At 37.2% G+C, this 21189-nt stretch overlaps 1 long non-coding RNA gene across 1 annotated transcript in view; it reads left to right on the top strand.

The window, feature by feature from the left end:
- LOC144580715 (uncharacterized) overlaps positions 1–21189 on the top strand; it is a 61894-nt gene that overhangs the window by 15087 nt on the left and 25618 nt on the right. The window contains exon 2 of the long non-coding RNA XR_013530710.1: positions 2506–2632. This is a non-coding gene — a long non-coding RNA (uncharacterized LOC144580715). The remainder of the gene's footprint in view (positions 1–2505; positions 2633–21189) is intronic.

A 21189-nucleotide genomic window follows, 5' to 3' on the forward strand; every position in this document is an offset into this window, starting at 1 on the left:
GAGACAGGGTCTTGCCCTGTTGCCTAGGCTGGGGTGCAGTGGTGTGATCTCAGGTCACTGCAACCTCTGCCTCCTAGGTTCAAGTGATTCTCCTGCCTCAGCTTCCTGAGTAGCTGAGATTAGAAGCGTGTGCCACCATACCTGGCTAATTTTTTAATTTTAGTAGAGATGGGTTTTCACCGTGTTGTCCACGCTGGTCTCGAACTCCTGACCTCAGGTGATCTGCCTGCCTAGGCCTCCAAAGTGCTGAGTTTACAGGTGTGAGCCACCATGTCCAGCTTCTATTTCTTTTTTGGTAAATATTTTGTTGCAGTGTTTTAACAATAACACACAATGTGAACTCATCTCAAAACATTTGTTATTGGTCATTGTAGCTGTAATTTAACTCCTTTCCTAATGCATGTAAAGTGGCTGATAAATTTCTTATTCTGCCCAAGTCAGCACTTCCTAACCTTACTATTTTTAGCAGTGTCTGAAACTGTAATAAGATTAAACCAGTCTTACTCTGTACCTCTGTTTCTGTCTCTGTCTGCCAGTCTTTCTGTCCTTCTCTGTCTCTCTTCCTCTGTATATCTCCCAATAATGGAAATATAAAACAAACATTATTTTGTTTGTTTTATATTTTCATTATTGCCTGATTGCCTAAGTACCCTAGCCACTGTGCTACTTAATATACTGTACTTCATTTATTCATCACAGTAACCTCTGAGTTTGGAACTGCCATTGACAATTTTTGGATGAGGCAACTAAGGATGTACAAAGTTAAAGGTCACACAACTGTAATAATATAGTTTAATGATACATTGTTATATTAATTCAATAATAATAATGATACACTCAAGATTCCAAATTGGATTGGTCTGACTCCAAGTAGTAACCTTAAACACTGTACAAGAACTCAGCCGGGAGCGGTGGCTCACGCCTGGGATCCCAGCACTTTGGGAGGCCGAGGAGGGTGGATCACGAGGTCAAGAGATCGAGACCATCCTGGTCAACATGGTGAAACCCCGTCTCTACTAAAAATACTAAAATTAGCTGGGCATGGTGGCGCGTGCCTGTAATCCCAGCTACTCAGGAGGCTGAGGCAGGAGACTTGCCTGAACCCAGGAGGCGGAGGTTGCGGTGAGCGGAGATCCAGCCATTGCACTCCAGCCTGGGTAACAAGAGCGAAACTCCGTCTCAAAAAAAAAAAAAAAAAAATTGTACAAGAGCACAAAAGTTTCAGAAATCCTCAGATATCAATGTGAATCAAGAAAAATACAGGTTTCCATGTAGGAACCAGATAGTCATGATTCTAGAGCAGCAGACTGAAGTTAAAGAACAGACTTGTGATGTCAATCATGCAAGTAGTTAGACAAATAAATATTTAACTTGACCAGAACTTGATAGAAAGTAAAGCTTTGACAGGTATCTGACTTCCAAAACAGCACCTGGGCTAAGAACCAGGATAGTAAGACCTGTTAACTCCACCACTTTTTATTTGCACCGAAGAGATAAAAGAACTTGATTCTGAAGCGGAAATTTTCTGAACTTGCAAAAGAGGATTAGCACTTACTGAGTACCTACTCTTTTTGAGCACTGTGCATAAACTAGTATATGTCAGCTTATTTAATACTCTTCACAAACATACAGGAAGCGGAGAAGAGAGAGGCACTTATACTGCCTACAGGTACACAAGTAGTGAGAAGGCATTGATATGGGTAGCACTGGGAAGCTTGCTGACACTTAACTGAATTTAAAAATATGTGCATGATAGAGGTGCTACTATAAGCTTGTAAAACAAAAAGATCTCTGACAGTTTAGAAAAGTCTGAGTTTTGTTTTTTCTTGTAAGTTGAAAGAGAGCAGGGAAACAGAGTATCATCATTTGGGAGGTAAAAAGACCCTTCCGTGTATTGTTTAAATAATGTCTACTTGCTTTGAAAGAAGTGTATACTATTCTTCACCTACATTTGAATGCTATGTATGTTGAATCTAGATATATAAACCACTGAATCTGCCTGTGACTGGAAAAGTATCAGGAAAATAAGTAAGAAAAAGACCTCTAATATTGCTTGATAAGTAATATAAACAGTTAAAACAGGCTGCTTAGAAGTATGAATTGCACCTCCTGAATACTTTAATTTTAGAAGGATTTTCCATAAAGAACATAATGCATTTAGAATCTAATTTGATTTGTCAGAAGTTTCTTTCTAAGATTTGACCAACGAGAAAACTGAATTCTTCCTCAAATGCTTGTTAGGACTAAAAAAAGAAACAAAAACAAACAAAAAACAAAACTGAATTCAAAACGATGAAACTAGCCCTGGAATATGTTAGAATTGGTGATGAACTTCTGTTGACAGTCCACAGACAGCTTTTCAGAAAAACTAGAAACTACGGCATCCAATTCCCTTTGCTTGAATCTAAAGCACTGCTTTGAGAATTTTTACAAATAACACCTTTTCATTTTAGCAAGACTTATTCTTGCTTGTCTAATTACTTTTAACTTTTTTTTGTCACCCAGGCTGGAATGCAGTGGCATGATCACAGCTCATTGCAACGTTGACCTCCACAGGCTCAAGGGCTCAGGTGATCCTCCCACCTCAGCCTCCTGAGTAGTTGGGACTACAAGCATGCACTACCATGCCCAGGTAATTTTTGTATTTTGTATTGAGATGAGGTTTCACCATGTTACCCAGGCTGGTCTAGAACTCCTGAGCTCAAGCAATCCTCCCACATACCTGAGCCTTGTCTCATTTATTAGGCTCAGGTTTCTTTCTTCCACAGTGGTGATTTTACTTGTGCTGTTTTCTTGCACAACTTTACTGGGTGCAGCAGGTCCATCTAATCAAATCCTTTCACTCTCTGGCCCTCCACGTGCTCTGTGTTACTTCTGGACTCTCACCTGGTTCACTTTCTTCCTCCACTACACTCCACCTACATTAGCCATCCATACCAACCAGGCTCCTTCCTCTGAGCTCTGTCAGTGTTGCTTCTCTGCCTGAAAAGCTCTTCTCCTAGATCTTCCTCTGGCTAGCTGCGTAGTCAGGTCTCATTTCACATAAGAACTGCTCAGAGTGGCCAACCACGTGCCTCCTCGGCACCAGTCGGTATCACTCTGTTATACTGCAGCCTTTCGATGTCCTTTCATCTGAACTGTACTTTTAAACTTGTTTATTGTCTTCTCCCATTAAAATGTAGACTTCAACAAATTGTGTCTGTCTTCTTCAATGCAGTATTCAGATAATCTAACACATAATAGGGCTAAAATAAAATTAGTATTGAATAGGAGACTTAATTTCAAATCTCTCTCTTTGAGAATCTTTCTTCTTTGATTTGGTATTGCTACTTTCTTCCTCTAATCAGCTCAAGAATTGCACATTTTTTGAGAATGAGTACATGAGGCACTCTGCATATATTATATATTTTAATCCTTGAAACAACTCAGTAAGATAACTACGAATATGCGCATGAAAATTGACAAAGCTAAGGAACAACCAGAAATCAAACAAAGGTCAAATGACTTCCAAGCTGATCTTCTTGTCATTAAGCCATGTCACTGCTATCTGAATAGTAAAGTGAGGCTCTTGATTGTACTCAGAAGCTGACTTTATCACAAGCTGTCTCATTGGTTTTTCTACCTCATCCTCTCACTTACCTAAACGTGGGTTTAATTCTTGTAACATGCATATGGTTATGAGTTATTTGGATACTGTCATGGGTTCGTCTTACATCCCATAGCAACAGGGATCGTATAAGACCCATTTTAGACACGTTATCAGTATTTGTTGAGGTGAGTTGATTAAACCGATCGATAACACAAATAAGGAAAATCTAGGAAGCTCTTGGGAGTACTTGCTGGTGCTGCATTTAAGGGTGATATGGTTTGCTTCTGTTCCTACCCAAATCTCATCTGGAGTCGTAATCCTCACGTGTCATGGGAGGGTCCTGGTGCGAGGTGATTGGATTTAGGGAGCAGTTTCTCCTATGCTATCTCATGATAGTGAGAATGGATATTTTAACAGCACTTCCCTTTGCTTGCACCCTCTCGCCTGCCGTTAGATAAGATGTGCCTTACTTCAGCTTCTGCCATGATTACAAGTTTCCTCAGGTCTCCTCAGCCATGTGAAACTGTGAGTCAATTACACTTCCTTTCTGTATAGATTGCCCATTCTCAGGTAATATCTTTATAGCAGTATTATGAAAATGGACTAATACAAATGGAGTCTACTGGTCAAACAAATATGGAGTTGGAGTCATCACCATATATTCCTTATGAAGAAATACTTGAAGGGAATAGAATAGTTACATGTAAAAATTAACCAGCCAATTCAAAATTTACTCAAGGAAATTTCTGGAAATTGACTTGAGGTAAAATATTTCCTTCTTAGATTACCAAGTCTTATCACAAAACTCTCATCTTGATATGAACTCTTATCCTCAGGTTACTTTCTGCTTCTGAGAATTTTCTTGAATTTACATTGATTCTCAGTGACTTCCTACATGTAAATCACTTTCAAAAAAAACTAGTAGGATATTGAATGGGAACGCTGCATATTGAGTTGGTTATTCATTTCTAAACATCAGTTACGAACCCTAAAATAAGGAAAAACAACTATATGTAAGATAGATCACTTAATAAGACTGTTAATGAAGAAAACCAATTCAATTTTTAGGAATTAAATCAACTTATACTTACAAGTACTTAATATTCAATGCCTTACTGAGCAACTACTGTGTAGCCAGGTGCATTTTAGGCACTGGAAATACAATGGTTAAAGAAAAACAAGCACGATTTCTTTGTTCAATAAAGATACATTTTAATAGAGAATCAACTGCAAGTAAATACGTAAGAACAAATTGTGATACAATGTTTTTTTAAAAAAGAGGAAATTATGAAGGGAGGAGTTAAAGGTCAGGATATGAATAATTTATGTTTAAATTATGAATAAATTATGTTAAACATGAGTAAATTATGTTTAAATTGGAATCTAAAGGTGTTACCCAAGCATAGGGTGGTACTTATGAGATTCTGGTGGAAGGAGGATAGGGAAGTAGGGAATGACAAATCTAGTGGAGGGAAGAGCAAAGGTGAAATCCCCCTCCCATTCTAAGGTAGAAGAAAGACTGACTAGATTGGGGAACTCCAGCATGGCTGCAGTGAAGTGAGTATTTGAGGGCCCAGGTAAAGAGGGTAGTCCACCTTTGGTAGGCAAATCAAATAAGGTAGTGAGTGACAGTGGCTGTTGAACATAATTGAAAAGGTGCGGTTTTTGTTTTGGGGGCTTTTTGTTTGATTTTTCATGATAGCCCTTATTTGATCAGCTACCTCTGTTTTCTTTTACAAAGTCCTAATGAGCTTATTTATTTAATCATTTAAAAATAAGTTATTGAATGCCTGCTGTATGCAAGAGAGTACAATATGTGGTGATGGCATCTAGAAATGACCAATTAAATCTGAATATTTACAATCTGAGTTATAGAATACAGAATAGTTATTTTCATGATATTAAAAAATGCTTTGTATTTAGTAGCCTTGGGTCACAATGGGAAGGATGAAAGGTTCTACACATTATTCTCAGAGTTTCTAATTTGGACCAAACATCAGGCTCTAAGTCTCACTTCCTTAGGTTGAATCCTGACTTGACTGCTTCCTAATGTTCTATGTCTGGGCAACTGCATTTTTTGTTTGAGCCTTGGTTTACTGTTTTGTAAACTGAGAGTAAAGGCAAAATTCTTACCTGGTTATCTACAGGAAAGAGGGTAAGAGGAGTAGAGTGAATGAATAGATATCACATGAAATACAGGTCCAATGTTTGGCACATAATATTGACCTAATAAATAGTAACCATTATATTTTACTCCACACAAAGAACTTTTCTATATAGATGGCAAAAAGTATTCTTTCCCTCTATAAAAATTAAAAAAAAAATTTTATTGTAATTCTCAGTTTGAGGACATGTACTTGACCATTATCATACCTGTCTGATTGTTGGAACTACCAGACATAATCATTTGACTGCTCTGTGGGTACGGCTGGGCAGCTGTAGTTGTTAAAGCTGCCTAGGTGATTCTAACGTACAGTGATGGTTACAAACCACTGACCTAGAGGCTACTGGAGGATGACAGCATCTTGCTCTGCTCTGCATCCTGACCTATCTCAGTAAGAATTCAAGTAAGTGGCAAAATCGTAAAAGGGCAGGTAAAAGAAGGCACAAACTTGGGTGTTAAAGAAAACTGATAAACCTAGGGCCCTGTTTGTACTGCATTTTCAGTCTATTTGTTGAGAGTTTCCAGCCAGCTATGAATATTCAGTTTCTCTCACCTCTGGGATCCCAGGTCCCACTACTTCTTTGCAGAATCCAGTGACCCCAAGAGCTAAAATTACTCTTTAAAGTCATTGATAGGCACACCTTTGCATCATAAAATGTTAGTACATTTAATTGTCTCCCAGTATCCTGAAAAAAGCCTGTGTGTTTCTGAAAATATCTGATGGACTTGAAGGAGTATCTGACAGGGATGATTTTAGACTAAAGATCCCTCTGCTCTTTCACAAAGGATCTCCTTTCCCCACAGTGATAGATAAATCTTCCTAAGCCATCCCTTTGATTCTGTCATTGTCCAATGCAGAAACTTCCAATGGCTCCCCACTACTGCAGGAAAACTTCTAACCCCTTGAAAATAGCTTTCAAGTCTCTTGACTGTCTGGACCAGTCATCATTTATAGACATGCCAATATTTTTATCTTGCACAAACCCTGTGCTTCAGCCAAATGTTCTATTGACTGTATCCTTAACATACTCTGTGCTTTTTGCCCTCTAGAGTGGTTCTCAAACTTTCATATGTATCTGGATCGACTGGGAATCATGTTAAAATACAGATTTGGGTTCATTAGTTGGGGAGAAGTGCAATGAGTTTCTTCATATCTTTTTTTTTTTTTTTTTGAGACTGAGTCTCACTCTGTCACCAGACATCAGGTTGGAGTGCAGTGGCGCACTCTCTGCTCACTGCAATCTCCACCTCCTGGGTTCAAGCAATTCTCCTGCCTCAGCCTCCCAAGTAGCTGGGACTATAGGCTCGTGCCACCACACTCAGCCAATTTTTATATTTTTTTGAGTAGAAACGGGGTTTCACCATGTTGGCCAATATGGTCTTGATCTCTTGACCTCATGATCCGCCCACCTTGGCCTCCCAAAGTGCTAGGATTGCAGGCGTGAGCCACCACACCCGGCCCGAGTTTCTTCATTTCTAACAATCCTCCTGGTGTTGTATCCTGTGCTGGTACCAGAACTCTGTGTGGGGAGCAAGGTTCTATGCCTAGGTTAATAAAAGCTCTCAGGTAACCAGAATAATTTATCTTCTCCCCACTGCATATTTCATTCCTGTTTATTTTCATAGTTTGTATGACTAAGTGATTAACTGACATATTTATTTTTAACTCTTCATGGTATTTCTCCTTTTCAATCCATTTTCCAAAGATATCATGGTCTTGTATGACCCCTTGTTTCAGGAGAGGTTTGTGTTTCTGGGCCATGTGAAAGGTGGCTTGCAAGATGTATCCTGTTATGGTTTGGTTTTCCTATAGCCTAAGCCATTTAAAAAAATGTTTCTGGGTTTCTTGGGGAAGAGGAAATGATTTGGCTTTTTGAGGAGCAGACAGCAATGAGGAGAATCCTCTGGCCCAGAAGGGGATGGAGGTCTGGGGAGGCCACTCTTCTGAGGGATGGCTGTGTGTCCTACAGACAGGTTACTGGAAGCTTAAGAACACAGCTTCTGAGCTTGCTAGAGAAGGAAGCTTGACAAGTAAACTAGGGAATCTTGTGCATTCAAGGAGGGAAACTACTTTGTCCTCATTTAAAAGCAAACTTAGAAACTCTGCAAAACTGGGGCTAAGGGTAGATTAAAAAATGACTGATAAATGAGATGTCTCACATGTTGGGGAATTGAAAAAGTTTTAGCTAGAAAATAAATGGATTTTCTTTTTAAGTTTCAATGTTTGAATCAAAATTTGTATGTGCTAAACTTATTTCAGATCCAGTATCCTCCTGAAACCTGCTTTGGTGTATACAAGGGCATCATAACCGAGGGAAGCTGGTCTGACTCTGGGATCAAATGAGCCCAGGTTGAATTTTTGAATTAAAATATAGGTGTGCCTCAGAATCCTTATTTGCAAAAATGTGGCAAATAACATTTGTTTCGCTGGATTGTTGAGAGGGTTAGAAATAATAGTGCCGGGCGCGGTGACTCAAGCCTGTAATCCCAGCACTTTGGGAGGCCGAGGTGGGTGGATCATGAGGTCAAGAGATCGAGACCATCCCAGTCAACATGGTGAAACCCCGTCTCTACTAAAAATACAAAAAGTTAGCTGGGTGTGGTGGTGCATGCCTGTAATCCCAGCTACTCAGGAAGCTGAGGCAGGAGAATTGCCTGAACCCAGGAGGCGGTAGTTGCGGTGAGCCGAGATCGCGCTATTGCACTCCAGCCTGGGTAACAAGAGCGAAACTCCGTCTCAAAAAAAAAAAAAAAAAAAAAAAAAGAAACACTAAATGTACCCATGTGGCATGTAGTGTATAGTCAGTAAATGCTATTATTATACCTATTGCTTCTTTACGACTACCTGTGACACTTCTACTGTGATCCAGGTAGCATTTGAGGATGCCAAATGCTTCCAAAACATTTCTAAAATTATGTTGTCTACATCATTAGTTTGAATATTATTAATAATCTTTGATAGTAACCAGACACTAAATAATAACTTTTGATCATAATGATACTTGTTTAATTGATCACCTACTCTTAATAGTTATTTTCCAAGTATCTCAGTGCTGTACCAGAAACATAAACTCTGAAGCAGGAGATTATGATTTGTACTTCTTGGTAATTCATTAATGATTGGTCTAGTGTCTCATAAATAATAGATACTCAGCAAATCCTTGGCACCAGGTGTTGCAAAACTATGGCTTCTGATAATTTAATAGAATGTTAGGGGACAAATATTTTCAATGAAATTTTGGCGATCTGGAATTAGAAAAAGTACTGCATTTTAATCTACATTACTTCCTTATTGCTTGAAGAATTACAATACACTCTCAGTCCAATGCAAGTGCACTTCATGGCTGAATATTAAGGTAGATGCAACTATGAAAACCACAGTGGGGGTAAGCAGACCAATGAAGAGAATCACTGTTTCTTTATCTTTTGTATATATATTTTTGCAGAGCTTTTGAATCCAGAGTATCAAGGCAGAAGTCATTATGCTCATCAATTTTATTAAATAGAATTTAATGTTTTTCTAATATCCTGATATATTTCAGGAAAATATAACAAAGAATCAATTCTGTAGAATTTAGTTAGCTAGGGGTTAAATTCTACCCTAGCAACAGAAACTTTACAGCTGCTATCAGAAACAGTAATTACTCTGGTCAACACTCTCCAGGAAACTCCAGCTGTCTTATCAAACTTGCTTTGTCCGAAAGACTCCTTTCCTGTGAGGGGCAACAGTTGTAGAATAACCACGATGGTGCCAATGAAAGAATTGAAAAATGTTTTAGAAGTCATATGGTAACCTTTTTTTTTTGCTTGAATTTAAAATTCCTGATAATATCTACTGTGCTTTTAGACAACGTTCCACTGAATTTTAAAGAAAGTACAAAAATGAGAATTTTTTTCTTTGAAACAAAATCCTAAGAAATTAATGCTACCAAAAACCTTCAATGCAGACCTCAACCCACCTGACAAACAAAGCCGAAGATAGTAGCAACATATATCCTGTATGCTCCTAGATGTTATCACCTCAATGTGACATCCTATGTATAGGAGCTTAGTTCTAGACCTATGCAGAAGTTACAAATGATTCATTTTGTTGGTATAAATATTCATGGGAACATCATTCTTAGAGATATTGTTCTTCAGAGATGACTTTTAGCTCATACAATTTCTTACCCTTTTCTCCTGGTGGGGAAGATTTAGGAAGGAGGAACCAGGGACTAATGAGTCTATGATCATGTGACAAAAAGGGATGTATGAGGAAAAGAATGAATGGCTGGTGTTCATGGAACTGATTAGATGACAGTTAGAATCAAAACCCTATGTTACAGCACTTAGTAGTGGAAAGTTTCAGTAGAAAACTAGTGCTAAGTATTACCATCTCCCCATTTACCTAGAATAAAACTCCAACTTTTTAACCTGAGTTCATTTCCATGGTCAATTCCTAAACACATTTTTAGCATCATCCTATGCCATACTTAGACATTGAGACCTTTTTTCATTCTAAAACTTGCCAAGCCTGTTCTTAACTTAGGGACTTTGAACTAGCTGTTCTGGGGTTTTGTTTCTCACACTGTTGTTCCCTCTGCCCGTGTTGCCATCTCCTTATCTTTGTATGGTTGACTCCTGCTTACAATTACAATTTTATCTTAAATGCCTCATCTTCCAAGGGGTCTCGCTTGATCATCATACATAAGTTGCCTTAATTGACACTTAAAATTACTTCCCCCTTTTAAATCTACTTTATTATCATCTTCCTTCACTTGAAGATAAGCTCCCACAGAGGCAAGGGTCTGGTTAGCTTTATTCATGTTGATGTCATCAGAAATTACAATGATGCCAGGTATTAATGGACACTTACTAAAACTGGCCTTTGAAGAGATGAATGAATTTAAGAACAGAAGTGCCGGGCACGGTGGCTCATGCCTGTAATCTCAGCACTTTGGGAGGCCGAAGCAGTTGGATCACGAGGTCAAGAGATCGAGACCATCCTGGTCAACATGGTGAAACCCCGTCTCTACTAAAAATACAAGAAATTAGCTGGGCACAGTGGCGCGTACCTGTAATCCCAGCTACTCAGGAGGCTGAGGCAGGAGAATTGCCTGAACCCAGGAGGCGAAAGTTTCGGTGAGCCGAGATCACGCCATTGCACTCCAGCCTGGGTAACAAGAGCGAAACTCCGTCTCAAAAACAACAACAACAACAACAACAACAACAGCAACAAAAAACCAGAGGTTTTTTTTTTTTTTTTGTATTTTGAGTAGAGACGGGGTTTCACCATGTTGACCAGGAAGGTCTCGATCTCTTGACCTCGTTATCCACCCGCCCCGGCCTCCCGAGGTGCTGGGATTACAGGCTTGAGCCACCGCGCCCGGCCACCTTAGAGATTTTTAATCAAAGCATCCTTAAACTGAAATCCGTAGATTATATAAATATTTTCATATGAATAATGTTTTTCTTTTTCCCTGAAGATGAGCCATGGTTTTCAACAGTCTCAAAGGGGTCTCAGACCTATTGTTTCAAGTCTCAAGCTGAGTTTCCCAGAAGTGGTTCTGAGATGAGAAATCATGTAAAAGTGGTGTGTTAAGAAGTGTATTAGGAAAAACAGGTTGTCAAGAAGGAAGCAAGACTGGGAAGGGAAGGAGGCCAAGCAAGGGTGTGACATAAAACCAAATCCTACTGGGGAGCTTTAGAAATAAGTGGTCTCATTCAGAGCCTAGGGAGTTAAATGTTTATACCTCCACATCCTTAGTCATTGGCTCATGGTTTCCATGGGAAAGGGGAGGGTGTAATTCTGGCTCCTTCAGTTTCCACAGAAAGCTGTAACAGGAAGCCTGTGGATGGCCCTCCAATGAAGGGAGGTGAGTTCTAGCGATTAGCAGTAAAATTTCCTGAGATCTCATGTTCGTGTTCCTCAGATCTCATAATCATGGAATCATGATCTTCCATGATTCAGGGGATATGAGAACACTCGCAGTATCTGCTACAGCTCCTTTAAAAGAAAACAAATAGTTTCATTATTATCACTTAATCTATTCTAATTCTCTCATTCTATAAGTTGGGAAAATAAATTCTACTGAAGTGAGGTGGTTTTCTAATAATTCATTGGTAAAATTTGTTTGGATCAGATCCAAGATTAAAAATCTAAAATCTTATTTTTGAAAATTCAATATGTAATTATACACATATATACACACAGATTTTTATTAAATGTAAGATTTCTTCCTAGAAGTTATGAAAAATATAAATATTAATAAATTACCACACTGTCTTCAGTGATTCTGTAGTACAGTAAAAGACAAAAGATTTATATCAAAAAGGAACACTATAAAATATGATCACATAAGAAAGAATAAATTTTTACAGAGATTCAGAGCAGAGAGTAATCACATCTAGCTTAGGAATTCAAGGAAGATTTTACTGAAGTTGAGATCCTTAACCTCAACATATCTTTTTTGTAAAAAGAAAATAATGTTCATTCAGAGATATTTAAATGAGTGTCTACTATATTCTAGACAGAGTAATAAGCACTGAGAATATTATGGTAAATGAAAAAGGCAAAGTTCCTGCTCTTACCTAATAGATATATATTTGAATAAAGACCAATGATGACTAGGAAGAATGGCAAACAAGAGAATGTCCAATAGTAAGAACTATAATGCAAGGATAAATGAAGAGTGAAGACAGGAAAGTTGGTGTTGGTTTAGATGTAATGATTAGGGAATATTCCCCTGCACTAAAAATTTGAATTGAGAACCAGAGAGGAATGTGCGTAGGAGAAAAGGAATACAAATATGAAGGGCAAGTTCAAAGAGTGTGAGGCATGAACAAGCTTAGAATGGCCAAGAAATACGACAGTGAGTTTGGATTTCAGCAGTCTAAGAGGAACCTGGTCTGAGATTATTTTAGAGAGATTGGCAGGATCTTCTAGTGCAGAGTGAGGAGTTTGCCTTTTAAGTGGAGTGGTTAAACATGACATTGCTCATGATTTAAATCCTCTGTGTATCAACTATTAGAAATTGGAATTTAAAATTTCAAAAATGCTATTTAATTAGCATCAAAAATGTATTAGTTATACATTTAACAAAATATGTACAAGATCTGTAGGTGGAAAACTAAGAAAAAAAAACTGATGAGAAAATTACAGACCTTGATAAATCCAGAGGTATTCCATTTTCATAGACTGGAAGACTCAATGTCAAGATGTTAGTTCTTCCCAGCTTGATCTATGAATTCCATGGTATCCTAATTAACATTCTAGCAAGCTATTTTGAAGATATCAACAAACTGACTCTATAATGTATATACAAATGTAAAGGAAATAGAGTGACTGGCACAATGCTGAACATGTAAAACAAAATTAAGGAACTGACACTATCCTACTTTAGGACCTACTATAAAGCTACAGTAATCACAACACCTTGTTATCAGTGAAAGCACAGACACATAGATCAATGTAATAAAATAGAGGGCTCAGAAATAGACCTTCATACACATTAGGTTAACTTATCTTTAATAAAGTCCAAAAGCAATTTGATGGAGAAAGGATAATGGGTCTTTAACTAATGTTACTGGAACAATTGAATGTCAATATAAAAAAATTTGTATGTAATCACAGATATTACATGTTACACATAAAACAATTTTCAATGACCTAGAAATTTAAATGTCAAATAAAAAATATAAAACTTCTAGAAGAAACCTTAGGAAAAAAAATCTGTGTGGATTTGATTTGATGATGACTTTTAGATACAACCCCAGAAGCATAATTCATAAAAGAAAAAAGATTATAAATTGAACTTCATTAAAATTAAAAACTTTCACTCTACAGAAGACACAGCCTTCTGTAGAGTTTCTAATACCAGCCTCCAATAAATAAATACTGATATTTTTGAATAAAAGCCTCTTCCGGGGATGGGGCAAGGTATATACAAACAGCCTAAAGCATATTGTAGTGCCAGAAAATAAGAAAGTGGTGAACACACACACAAAAATAAAATCAAATGTCCTACACAGTGGTGGAGTATGCCAAAAGGCATAGAAGCCAACTGACAGAGCTTCCAATGGCCAAAGCTGGAACAATTTGAGGGGAAAAAGAAACAATATATTGTTATATTATAACACAACATGTAAAATAAATGTCAGTTAATCTGTACTTATATAAATGATTACATAAACAAATGAATGAAAAATGAGAGACATATTTCCTTTGCAGGTGAATTCCAAATAATTTTTGTAGATACTCCACACTCAAGTCAGGGGTCGGTAGAGAATTACGCTCCAACCTTAGTATTGGCCGTGCATGATGACTTCCTTTCAAAGAGTGCAGTATGCAAAGGAGGAAACAGAGCACAATGAACATGAGTAAACCTGACAGACACTACGTCAGCCACACAATCACAGTTTAGACCGAAAGTGATACCATGTTGGTTTCATGAATCCCAGCTATGATGTGATGACAGTGGATCCTGACCTCTGTGGGCTTTTCCCCCAAATCCCAAAATCTTAGCTTAGTCACGTGCAGAAGAAGAAGAAAATAAATCCATCAATTCACGGCTATTCTACAAAATGTCTATCCAGTACTCCTCAAAACTCTTAAAGTCATCACAAGCAAACAGAAAAGCTTCAGATAAACATATCAACTAAGTGTAATGAGGTATCCTGGAATTAAAAAGAAATTACGTGAACTGTAAAGAAATCTGAATGAAATGTGAACTTTTGGTAATAATGTGTCAACATTGGTTTAGTAGTTATGACAGATGTACCACATTAACATAAGATGCTAATGATAGGGGAAACTGGGTGTGGGGAGTGAGGGAACTCTTTTACTATCTGCATAACTCCTCTATAAATCCAAAACTCTTCTAGGAAAATGTTTATGAAAAGATTCTGTGGCATTAAAACCAAAAATAGGAAATAAAAGTTCATCTGAAGTAAAATGGATATGCAAATTTAGGTCCGTGCTTATGATGGAATACTACACTGCATTAAAAATAACACACTTCTGATGCACACAACAACACAGATACATTTCAAAATATTTTGTTGAGGATAGAAGCCAGAATCAAAAGAGTGCATACTCCATGATTTCATTTATATGAAATTCAAGAATAGTCAAAGCCAATTCATGTGAAACTAATCAAAATGATAATTGCCTTTGAGGGGTAGGGATTGAAAGAAGGCATGAGAAAAATTTCTGGAGTGTTGGAAATGTCTTGTATCTCAATTTTGGTAGTAGTTGATGAAGTATGTATTTATCAAAACTTGTTGAATTGTAATTTTACAATCTGGTCCTTTCATGGCATGCAAATTTTATTTCAAAAATGCCTACATTAAAATTTTATAAAAATACTTGGGCTACTGGGAAGAGAATGAGTTTCAGGGAGCAAGGATACTACCAAGAAGATTATTTAGAAAGCTACTGCAGGAGTCTAAAGGAGAAATGCTGGTGACTTTTTATCATGCTAGAACAGAGAATGAGAGAAATGCATGTGTTCAGATATATTTTAGAGCTGGAGGCAACCAGGATATGCTATTTTAGTAGATACAAAAAGTAGAAATTCTTATAGAGAGAACCCTGAACTTCATCGACAGACCCAAATATGATTTTCAGCTTTGCTGTTTTTTTCAATTTTGTGATCATCCACAAATAGCTTAATCTATCTGTGCCTTTAACATCTCATTTTTAAGTAAGCTGATTAGACTCATTCTACCTAGCTTACAGGTTACAGAATGTGTATGTGGAAACAGTTTGTACATTGTAATATATTGCATATATTAAACTTACTAAATACATTATGTAAGGAATACATAGTACTGGAAAATATGTCATGGGTTATGTATTTATCAACCACAAAAAGATAAACTATTCTGACTTAATAAACAGCTCTATTTTTTTTCAGGGATATCACAACTAAAATTCTCAAATATAAGCATTAATAATCTAAGACTACAGACCAGAAAAAAAAATGTTGTGTACATGGGAAGATATCAAAGTTACAATATTGAGAATGTTTTGTTATTCAGTATCTAGTATAAGAGCTCAAAATTCCATCCACAGATCTTACTGAAACATCATGACACCTCAAGCAAACTCAGTTTGGTTTATATCTGCTGCAAATAAACATGTAAGGCATGCTTATATCTTCAGAACGACTTAACCAACGCTATGCCACTCTAACACTATGCTCAAAACTTTCATGATAAGTCCAAGAGAACAGTGAATCAAATGTTAGTCTACTAAGGTTTCCTAAGCAACTTACTCATGGCTAGAAAAATGGATAGCACACAGTTGAGGAAAAAAAATGCTTCAGCAATTTCACCTTACTGAAACTTTCCCTTTCTAAAAACACTACACACACACACACACACACACACACACACACAGGTGACTAACTTTTTTGGAAAATAAACAAAGGACCACCACAGCAATGAGATGAAGGACCTGAACACTTTTTAGAATCTATGAGTACTATTATCTTCCAAAATATGTTTGCTGATGATAATATTGCAAATAGTGATGTGATTTGAAAAAAATGTGTTTAAGTTCTTAGGAAAGCTCCTTGGGATAGCATCCTTGTTCTGTTCTCATTCTAAACTGAGAATTGTTCAATTATCTTTGTACAAAAACCTGATTGGGTGGGTATTCAAAAGTATGTATTTATTTCTTTATTTGCAGAACATAGAACATGATCAAGACATAGTAGGTGTTAAATAAACCTGATTGCATAACTGAAAAACAGCACTGAAATTTTTGATTTTATAATGTCCTTTTCTATGCTCAACTCAAGACACACTCATGATTAGCTCAGTCAGTGACCAATAAGCATCAATATTCTTGGTGATTTCTCCTTTTCTAATTTGACTCCACTGTCTGCATATCTAGAATGCAATCAATTTGTCTAGTTAGGCTTAAGTAGAAGAAATAAATCCCTTCCTCTCACAATTATATTCCAGTATGTTTATTTGGCACTTTGAGAAAAGGTGAAACTGAGTGATTAATGGAAATATTGACTGGTATCTTAACTAATTTTGTATAAATACTTAACATCTAAAATTCATTGTAAATTGGGCCTCATCAAATCTAACAGAATTTTATAGCTGGAAAGAGCTCTGCTGGCATGTGGCCAGATTCAGGATTTCTAATTCCTTGAATGCCATCTCATCAGCAACCACGATGTTAGATTAGAAACAGAGTAATGTACAGAAAACAAGCCAGCTAAACGCATTTTCTTTATTACTAGCTAGGCTTTAACTCTCAGTCCTACCCATTTGCTCTGTTGCCCTCGTATACCACATCTGTGCCTCTAGAATTTCTAAAATCAGGCTGAGTTATCAAATCTAGCCTAGAAGATGCTTGAAGCATCAAAGTATAAAAGTTGTTAGCTGGAATTCATATCTGGCTATATTCTGAGTGCCTAGTGCTGAAGCTGAGCTTAAGTTTTGTTGGGGGAAGACGTGAAGGTAGGCTGCTTAATGCCTCTTTTCTTTAGAATCCCATTTTAGTAGTCCATGAGAGTGGGTACAGGGAGTAGGGATCTGAGAGGAAGTCCTGATTTCCATGGAATGATTAGATGAAGTCACTAAGATTCAAGAGCCATTTATTGTAATTATTTCATTCAATAGATATAAACAATGAATTTCAGGGAGGGCAATGTTTGATGAAGGTCATTGTATTAGTCCTTTCTCAAGCTGCTAGTAAGGAAATACCTTGAGACTGGATAATTTATAAAGGAAAGAGGTTTAATTGACTCACAGTTCAGTATGGCTGGGGAGAGCTCATGAACCTTGTAATTGTGATGGAAAGGAAAGTCAACACACCCTTCTTCACAAGGTGGCAGGAAGGAGAAGAATGAGTGCTCAGTGAAGGGGAAAGTCCCTTCTAAAATCATCAGATCTTGTGAGAAATAACTTACTATCATGAGAACAGGATGGGGGAACCCGCCCCATGATTCAATTATCTCCTCTTGGTCCCTTCCATGACACATGAGGATTATGGAAACTATAATTCAAGATTGAGGTTTGGGTGGGAACGAACACAGCCAAGCCATATCAGTCATATATCTAATTTGTAGGAAATTTTCTAAAGTTGTTTCATTTTCCTATTGTACCACAGTGTGATTGAAAGGAATTAACAGACTGATTGATTGTTGGATGATGAAATTTGGTGCAGTCCCTTTAAAAGGAAATATACTAGATTCTTCAGAGGGCAGAATCTGGACTACTGAGAGTAAATATCTGCATACTACTCATGACAAAAAGGTCATACAACTGAAAAACATTGATTCTTAGGATTTTTAAATCATACTGCATTTCCAAATGTTCTGTGGATCTTATTCTTGAAAGTTTTCTATGTAAGAATATGTAAAAAGAAATACCTAGAGTGATCTACAATAAAATATTTTCAGAGATCTCTGGGCAGTACAATTTTTAGTCATCACATACTTATTGAACAATAACGTTAATTCTAGGACCGTTTTCAGCAACATGTTTATTACCTGTATTAGGTATAAGATAAATATATGAATGTACAACATTATGCATATAGACAAATGTGTTTGTGTATAATACAGTGCCTGGCATATAGTAGGTGTTTAATGCATTTTAGAATGTTTTATATGTGATTATGCAGATATACAAACATTTATGCACATATAAAAATACTACATAGAATTGATTGTACTGCTTTCAGAGTTTTGGATTTTTTGAAAATCTTAAATATTTTATTTGGTTTTATGTATACACCAAAAAATATATCAAAATGAATGGTTTTAAAAGGAAAACAAGGCTGCAAATGAAAAGTAAGGCAGGACTGCTGCTCTTCCAAGTATAGCTCACCAAAGCAAAAATCACTAAAGTAATTACAGCCTTGATTATGGTCTTTAAACTGTCAAAATATTCAATTCCATATACTCTCTATTCTCTCCTGTTTGTGGGTTGCCAAAGATAGAGGGAAAAGGATAGAAATATATATACTGCTCAATATAGCTATTCTTAGATGATTCTCTCAGGTGGTTAATCACTGGGATTAGAGAGCAGCTACTGTGAGAACTTGATCTTTTTCCTTGATTCTTAGTCTTACATCACCAGGTATTTTCTAAAATCAGCCTGAGCACATCCATAAATTAAGTATCAAAGCTTGTCATTGAGGAAAGAATACTCACAGGTATCTATCCTGACGATAGGAGTTGCGCTTTGTGTGCTAAGTGAGGCGGTGACTCGAAAAATACATTTGTTTCCACCCACACCTTCTCCCACTGACAAATGCTGCGCCTCTCAGGGCCAAAATTCTAGAATTATATTCCAACAAATAGATTTACTAAAAAAATAAAAGTTAAAGAAAAAGAAATTAAAAAAATTAAAAGGAAAAAAACTGTCAAAGTTATAACACCTGCCTAAAATTGATTATCTAATTCTTTCCCTACCCTCAAAACAGTACTTTCTAAAGCAATCGAGTGTTGCTGTCTCAAACCGGGCACATGTCTAAATGGGCCCATAGTTAAACACATCTGGTCATAGGGCTGGTAGGCTTGCTGGAACTAAATTAAACATCTCTTCTTTTGTAACTCCAAATGCTCAGCTGGTTAAGAATACCACCTACTTTCTGCCACCCCAATCTGGAGCACCGTATCAAGAAGTTTTTCTAGGCGTTTAACACATAACTAACTGGATACTTGAGTTGGTATTAAGCATCATTATGTTTTATTTGCATTTTTTAAGGACAGGATGTCACTATGTTGCCCTGGTTGGTGTGCCATGGCTATTCATAGGCACCTGCAACTCTTGGGCTCAAGAAATCCTCCTGCCTCAGCCTTCTGAGGAGCTGGGACTACAGGCAGGATCCACTGTGCCTAACTCAACATTTGTTTTTTATTTATTTTTTATTTTTATTTTTTTTTGAGACGGAGTTTCGCTCTTGTTACCCAGGCTGGAGTGCAATGGCGCTATCTCGGCTCACCGCAATCTCCGCCTCCTGGGTTCAGGCAATTCTCCTGCCTCAGCCTCCCGAGTAGCTGGGATTACAGGCACGCACCACCGTGCCCAGCTAATTTTTTGTAATTTTAGTAGAGACGGGGTTTCACCATGTTGACCAAGATGGTCTCGATCTGTTGACCTCGTGATCCACCCGCCTCGGCCTCCCAAAGTGCTGGGATTACAGGCGTGAGCCACCGAACATTTGTTTTTTAATAAACATTTTTAAGCCTGTGATGGAGCCATGGGGAGGTGGTGAGGGAATGAGGGCTGGGGGACAGGTACTACCAAATATATACAACTTATTTCTTTTTCCCTTATGTATCTTATCATTGAGTTAGTTTACTATTTGTCAGTCATATTATTAATTTATATATCCATGATTTTGTATAGAATACCTTTACATTGTAGTACATAAAAATACAGAACCTGAATATTGATTAGTACATGATTGAAAGAAGGCTGAATAATTGATACCAGGTTTCAGAAGAAAAATGGATAACTGAAAGACTAAGAGGTAATCCTGAAACCATCTGACTAGAAAGAAGTAGTCACTCAGTGAATATGTATAAGGAACTATGTGAGTCACTTTCTGAGACTTTCTCCATTATTTTCTCTTCTGACTTGCTTATCTGTAACTGTTACCTGGTTTAGAAGCTTGGATATTTTTGAGATTACAGAGCCAACCTGAGTCACAGTTTTCAGAATGGAAATACGCTCAGAGGGCTTCCAGGGAAAGAACCACAAAGTCATTTAAAAAGCAAGATCTATTTGCTAGCCTTTTTCCATTTTTGAAGCATCAGGAATGATGGCTCTGGGTTAGCTCTCAATAAAGTAGATTCAGTCTGTGATATACATGTGCTCAGATATTCAAAGTGCTTTGCAATATCATAAAATATTTTCACATAGTCATGGTATTTCTGTTTGCATTTTTTAAGGAAGCAAAACAAGTAGCAAGGGGGAGAGAAATTATTTCATATGACAGAATAAACTAGGCACTCAGGTTTCTGTTTGTCTAGGTTTCTGCTTCAAGGGGGAAGGAATTGTAAGTGTGATTATGAAAACCTCAAAATAATTTCTGTGTTAAAACACAAGTTAACTGAAATAATAATACTACATAATAAAACATTGTTGAGTCTTTAATATATGTGCCAGGCATATATGAAAAGCATTTCATGTTTATATAATTTTACAACCAGTTTGTGCCAATAATTAGGGCTGGCCTTCAAATATTTCCAAATCTCCTCCAATGCATATGACAGGATTATACATTTCTGTCCCCTTCAAGTTGAGAGAGGCCATTTGACTTTCATTGGCCCCCAGAATATAAGCAGTTAAAACCAAGTCAGGGCACAATTAACTACTCACACTTTCCCTCTGCCCTAGTGAGCCACAAAATCTTATGTGGTGGCTACTGTCAGCAAAAGTTCCTGGGTGAGAAGGAATGATGTAAAACCCACAACTGACCTAC

The sequence above is a fragment of the Callithrix jacchus genome, chromosome 2, assembly GCF_049354715.1.
Source record: "Callithrix jacchus isolate 240 chromosome 2, calJac240_pri, whole genome shotgun sequence".
Taxonomy (NCBI): domain Eukaryota; kingdom Metazoa; phylum Chordata; class Mammalia; order Primates; family Cebidae; genus Callithrix; species Callithrix jacchus.